Below are 6,939 nucleotides of genomic sequence, written 5' to 3'. Positions count from 1 at the left end.
TAGTTGTGGAAGGTGGGGTCCACATTCTGCATGTGTACTGAACCAAGGTCCCAGGGTGGTGTCAGTGGACGCTGTGCTGCAAGATTTGCCAGCTTTCAGGCTAGCTATAAAGTTGGAGCCTGTGTGACCTGTGGTCACTAAACAGCCCCAAGCATTTGTGGGCTTTACCTGAGCTAGGGCCACAGGTTATCACATTCTGCCCTCTAAATTCTCCATGCAGTTTTGGTAGGATACAGCATTCCAATTCACTTCAGCCCTAAACTCTTGTGCAGCGCTGCTTGTGCTCGTATTGAGACTATTGTCCCTGTCATTGAAGTGTCCTCATATCTGCTGTGTGGGCAGCAAGCCTTGGGAGGTGTTCATCTTTTTCTCTTTTGTAGAGGTCTTTGGGATCCCTTAGGATGAAAGGCAAGTTGTTATGAGAAAGTATCTTCCTCTGTATTAGCAGGAATGTTGTAAGCAACACAAAGTAATTCTTCCACTCTACTCTGCACTGATAAGGCCTCAGCTGGAGTATTGTGTCCTGTTCTGAGCACCACATTTCAGGAAAGATGTGGACAAATTGGAGAAAGTCCAGAGAAGAGCAATAAAAAATGATCAAAGGTCTAGAAAATATGACCTATGAGGGAAGATTGAAAAAAATTGGGTTTGTTTAGTCTGGAGAAGTGATGACTGAGGGAAGACGTGATAACAATCTTGAAGTATGTAAGAAAGGGCGTTTAAAAGAGGAGGGTGATAAATTGTCCTGTTCTCAGTAGTTAAGGAGAACAAGAGGCAATGGGCTTAAATTGCAGTAAGAGAGGTCTAGGTTAGACATTAGGAAAAACTTCCTAGCTGTAAGAGTGAATAGCACTAGAACAAATTATCTAGGGAGGTTGTGGAACCTCTGTAATTGGAGGCTTTTAAGAACAGGTTAGACAAACATCTGTCAGGAATGGTCTAGATCAGTGGGTCCCAAACTTTAACAACCTGTGAATCCCTTTCACTGAAATGTCAAGTCTCATGAATCCCCTCCTAAAAATGAACATTTCCAGGGATTTTCTCCTTTACCTGAGTATAAATTATAAAAGCAGTGATCTTGGAAATATAAAATTTCTTTTTGACATGCTTATTATATGCTATTATTATTTATAATTACAGTATTTTTATTACATTATGAAAACAGCAACACTCTTCCAAGATCTTTCGTAGCTTGTATCACTTTGAATAAGCCCATTTATAAGACAAGGCTCCTACGTTTCATCAAGGAGTATCAGATGTGAAATAGCATGAAGTGATTTAAGAAGCCAACTCAGAGTTCCTCCTACACAAGCATTCAGGTCTTGAGCAGTCCAGGCAAACAGCGCATGTTACAACAAAGCTTAAACTTGTTCTTCATAATAATTTTAAAAACAATACTAGCTGCCTATTTAATTTTAAAAACAGCAAAAAATATCCACCTCCCTTTCTATTTCTTATAAAGAGTCTTGAAGTTTAAATCTCCTCAGTGTGATAGATATGCTTGCTTTGGTCTGCTTAGCTCTTGGAAGTCCAGGGGCTCTGGGGTGCTGGCCCCATGCTGCCTGGGGTCCCTAGGGAAAGCTCTGTCCACCATTAGGGAATTTTTCCCCGAGAACCCCCTGTAACATTTTGCAAAACCCCAGGGGTTCACAAACCCCAGTTTAGGAACCATTGATCTAGATCAGTGTTTCTCAACAACCAGTCCGTGGACTGGCCCCAGGGGTCCTTGCAATCTCCCTGACACAGTTTAGGAAGGCAGCAAACTAATCCATGGTATCAAAAAGGTTGAGAAACACTGGTCTAGATAATGCTTAAGGACTGAACTAGATGGCCTGTTGAGGTCCCTTCCAGACCTACATTTCTATGATTTTCCATAGTTCAGCATGTTACAAACTTTTTTGTAATAAGCCTGTTTTTTGTCTCCTCTTCCAACCCCCAAAATATTAACCCAAACAAATTCATTATGCCTGAAATCTCACCTGTGGTCTTATGCTCAGAGAACTTTTTTTTGTTTGGGGGTGGGGAGAAATCTCTGCTACTTAACCCCACAGTTGCTCCTCTGGGATCATTGGCCTCTGTGCATAACTCTGGCGCCTGCTTTGGATCTCTGCTCCTGAAGGGTGAGGGGGATGTGGGCACGGGAGAAGAGAGGCGGAAGCACTGGAGTAGCTGCTTGAGCACTGGAGTAATGCATGAGTTGCTTGAGCATTGCAATGGCAGCATGTTGAAACTTACAAGTTGCTATTTGAGAGAGGCAAGGTAAGTGAGGGAATACCTTTTTATTGGACCAACTTCTGTTGGTGGAAGGTACAAGCTTTCGAGCTACACAGAGCTCTTCTTCCTGTCTGGGGAAAGAAGCAGAAGTTGTTGTTTGGAATTTCACTCTGCTATTTGGGACTAAGGAGGGCTTGAAGTTCTTGACCCCTCTCTTCAGGGCCGGTGCAACCACTAGGCGAACTAGGCGGTTGCCTAGGGTGCCAAGTGGTTGGGGGCGGCAGTGGAGCGGAGGTAAGCTGGGACCGGGGGGAGGGCCGCCTGCAGCAAGTAACGGGGGGGGGGGGGGGACGGCGCACAGGGGAACCGCTCCCTGCCCCAGCTCATCTCTGCTCTGCCTCCTCCCCTGAGCACTGCCCTGCTCTGCTTCTCTCCCTCCCAGGCTTGTGCGACCAAACAGCTGATTGGCGCCGCAAGCCTGGGAGGCGGGAGAAGCGGTGGCATGCTTGGGGAGGAGGCAGAGCAGAGGTGAGCTGGGGCAGGGAGCTGCTGCAGGGAGGGCTCCCTGGGCTGAGGGGAAGGGGCGGCGCAAGGTGGAAGTTCCTTTCGCCTAGGGTGCAAAACCACCTTGCACCAGCCCTGCTTCTCTTGCATCAGCAAATCTGTTTTGCTCCCAAACCTTACCTTGCTGCAGAGTAATTTTCCAAAGGGAAATTGTGTGGTAGTTCCTCCCTGCTTGTCCAGTCCTGAACCTAAGATTTACATTAGCAAATCTTCTCTCTCTCCAGACCCTGTCCCTGTCACTCCTCCTCCTCCCTCTGAGCTCCCGTGTTTTGCACCCTGCTGTGTCGAACCAGCACTGAAATAGCCATTGGCAATCAGTAGGATGGCTTGACTTAAATCAAAGTGAATTAAATCACTGATTTTATTAATGATTTAAGTCAACAAGCAGGAAACTTTAAATAATTGATTTTAATCTTGTTTTGCATTTGTACTTTTAGTTATTTTTCTAAAGAGCGGTTCATTCACATTGGTTGATATGTAGAATTGCAACTCAATATAAACTTCTTGCTAAATTTGATACTACTTTCTGCCCACCAGGAGGATACACTATATCTATACACATTTATTTAAGCAATTATGTAGATCAACATACATTCATTTGGATTCTTAATTTTTACATTTTTTATTGTTAGAACAGTTTTCAAACTTATTTGATCACCGCCCCCTTCTTTATGTCTGTAGTAGTTTACACTCCCCCCCCCACCACACAAGTCATATACCGATTAAAAAAAATATCAACATGCAATTCTCACTAAATATTAAAAACAGTAAGGCATTGATTCAAACAGAAAGGATTCAAACAGGCTTTTTTGTTTTTCACTTGTTTTTTTCCCTGTTGCATGAATGAGCCAACAATCCATAGTAATAAGAGCAAAAGGAAAACTGTGATTGTGGTAGATGCTCACAATTAAATGTGCACACTGTGTTGTAGCAAACAGATTAACGTACAGATTAGCAACTACTTTGTATAATGTTATGCAAATTTATCAGAAATCCATCAAAATGCACAGCACCTTCTGAAGACCTGATATGCCTGGGGCAGTGGTTCTCAAACTTCATTTCACTGTGACCCCCTTCTGACAACAAAAATTGCTACGTGACCCACAAGGGGGGACAGAAGGCTGAGCCTGCCTGAGCCCTGCTACCCAGGCTGGGGGAGAGATGAAGTCCAAGAGCTTCTGCCCTGGGTGGGGGGCATATAACCTCAGCCCTGGGCAGTGGGGCATGGGTTTGGGCTTCCGCCCTGGGTGGTGGGCTTGGGCTTCAGACTTGCTGCGGCCCAGGGCCAACACCAGCCTTGGCAGGGCTCAGTCCCACTTTGCGGTCCCAACCCACAGTTTGAGAACCCCTGATCTGGAGGAATCAACTTTACTAGTTATTCATTGGTGTGGGCAAAATATGTGCAGTATTTTTTTCCTAATGCTTCTCATGCTCCCCCCTGAATACATTGTGTCCCCCAATTTCAGAGTGTTAGAAAATGGTGAGTGACACAATTCTTATTTACTAGATGATGACTTTCTACTTGTGATCTGTGTCAAGCTACATTAGGATGGAAATTGGAATTCAATTAAAAATTCTCAAAACGGCATTTTAAAATTTTTTATTTGCTAAATAAAACCATCTTAAATGTGCTGGAGACATAAAAAAGTAAGTTTATCAAAACATGTTACATCAGTATGTTTTAAATATATTAAACAAAGGAATTAACTGTGCTTAGTGAGCTGATTGTTTCTAATCACCACAGACCAGATTCTCAAAAGTATTTAGTTATAGAAAAGTGCATAGTGGGATTAGGTGCCTAACTCCATTGAAATCCATAGGAATTAGTTGCCCAACCTGCTTAGGCACCCAAAAGTACCTACATCTACATCAAGTAGTCTACATCTTTAGGTGCCTAAATACCTCTGACAATCTGGCCCCATATCCTTCAACTTCTTAAAATTAGTAGATCTCCTTTCCCACCTGTTTTTTATTCACAGACTAGAAGAGGAAAACAAGTTTTCCTGCTTTTTCAACTTCCATTTGGTTTCTCAACTTTGAACTAGTCCAACTGAAGAAAACAGTCTCTCCATCTGCTACCTAAACTGAAACCAAAAGTAATTAAGGCAAAAGCTTTTCTGCACAAGAGAAACTAAAAGTACTTCCATTTGGAAAAAATGTGACTACCAGCATTCCTTCTATTGTAAAGACTGACAATAATATAGATACTTACTTAATGCAGCTCACGATGTTGTGGCATATTTATAAAACTTGAGTTGACCTCAAAAGTTAATGTTTCCTACTGATTCGGTGTATAATTAAAGAAGTAACACCCTCTGACTCATTAAAATTTGAGGAGGGCTCCCTGTTGCAGCATATTTTTCATTTAAGTGATTTTAATTGAATGTGGGGAGTTTAGGCCTTAAAAAGTTGCCATAATTTCAAATTTAATTTTAAACAGGTTTGATTTTTAAAAAGAAAATGTATTTAATATACTTTTTTTTAAGTGTGGGGGGGGAAGAGAAATTTTTATCCTGCCTGAGGATCAGTAAAAGGGGGAAGAAGATAACAGGAGAAGATGCTAGCTCAGTTGCTCACTAGGCTCAGACATGGATCATGAGGAGGGAGGATGGGACAGCAGGGTTTCACGACAAAGAACAGCACACTTCTTACACATACTTCCCGCCATCAGTTTTACATGTGGCCAACTATTAGTCCATGACTTGCGCCCCACTGATGTGATGGTGGTAAGTGCCTCAGATTTGCTACTGCATCCAGCATCACAAGATGTTTCTGCTAAAGTGATTAGCAGTGAAATAGTTAATGGCATTGATACATAATCTGCTGTTGTGTTTAGGATTTAACCCATCACTAAATTCACATCTGCCAACTGTTGGCTGCAGCCTTGGCCCCAATCCAATTGTCAGCCCATAATTCAGTCATGTTTGGAAGGCTTTCTTCACAGCCATAAGGTCTAGAAACTTTAAAACAAAACCAAGTGTGTTCTCCCAACACCTCCTGAGGCTCTCTGCTTTGAGTGTATTTCCTCAGCCCACACACGCACCTTTCCCTAAGGGCCCCTCACTTGAGTGCATCCCTCCTAACACCCCCAGACCTGCCCCTTAGATGCTCTAGGTTGAGTGTCTGTCACTTCTCCACACACACCTGCCCCCAAGGACCCCTGCTGATATTTTTTTTGTTTTTCAGTTATTCTCCTATATTTTAAAGTGTTTTTCCCTCTCTGCTGTAGCAGCTCTATTTGCAGAGGAATGTGAGACATGAACAAGAGGAGAAAACAATGTGACTGATTATACCCAAAGTGCTGTCAGATGCCTAACAGAAGTTAACTGAAAAAAGAGACAGGTTTCAGAGTGGTAGCCATGTTAGTCTGCATCAGCAAAAACAACCAGGTGTCCTTGTGGCACCTTAGAGACTAACACATTTATTTGGACATAAGCTTTCATGGGCAAAAACCCACTTCCATCAGATGCATGAAGTGGAAAATACAGTAGGCAGGTGTATATATATTACAGTACATGAAAAGATGGGAGTTGCCTTCCCAAGGGCGGGGGTGTGTGTGTGTAGCAATGCTAACGGGGCCAATTCAGTCAAGGTGGAAGTGGCCTATTCCCAGCAGTTGACAAGAAGGGGTGAATCTCAACAGAGAGAAAATTACTTTTTGTAGTGCTTACAAGGCCAATTCAGTTTCCCCTCTGTTGAGATTCACCCCTTCTTGTCAACAGGAATAAGCCCCTTCCACCTTGACTGAATTGGCCCTGTGGGATTTGGAGAAGGGGCGTGGGGAGGAAATAACTCAGTGGTTTGAGCATTGGCCTGCCAAACTCAGGGTTGTGAGTTCAATACTTGAGGGGGCCATTTAAGAATATGGGGCAAAAATCTGTTGGATGATTTAATTGGGGATTGGTCCTGCTTTGAGCAGGGGGTTGGACTAGATGATCTCCTGAGGTCCCTTCCAACCCTGATATTCTATTATTCTAGTCCAGTTGGGGAGTGTTCAGAGATGATGCACTAGGTCAGTGAGGACTCCACAAAGGCTTGGAGATGCACGGGAGGAGGACACAAAAAGTGTCTAATTGTGTGGTTTGCACAGACTAAGGTAGGGGGGAGTGAAAAGAGACCAGAACAGAGGAGCTAGGGGAAAGGTATGTGTTTGATACTATT

Source organism: Lepidochelys kempii, chromosome 8, assembly GCF_965140265.1.
Source record: "Lepidochelys kempii isolate rLepKem1 chromosome 8, rLepKem1.hap2, whole genome shotgun sequence".
Taxonomy (NCBI): Eukaryota; Metazoa; Chordata; order Testudines; family Cheloniidae; genus Lepidochelys; species Lepidochelys kempii.
The sequence above is the reverse complement of the archived record's forward strand: the minus strand, read 5'-3'. Positions refer to the sequence as shown.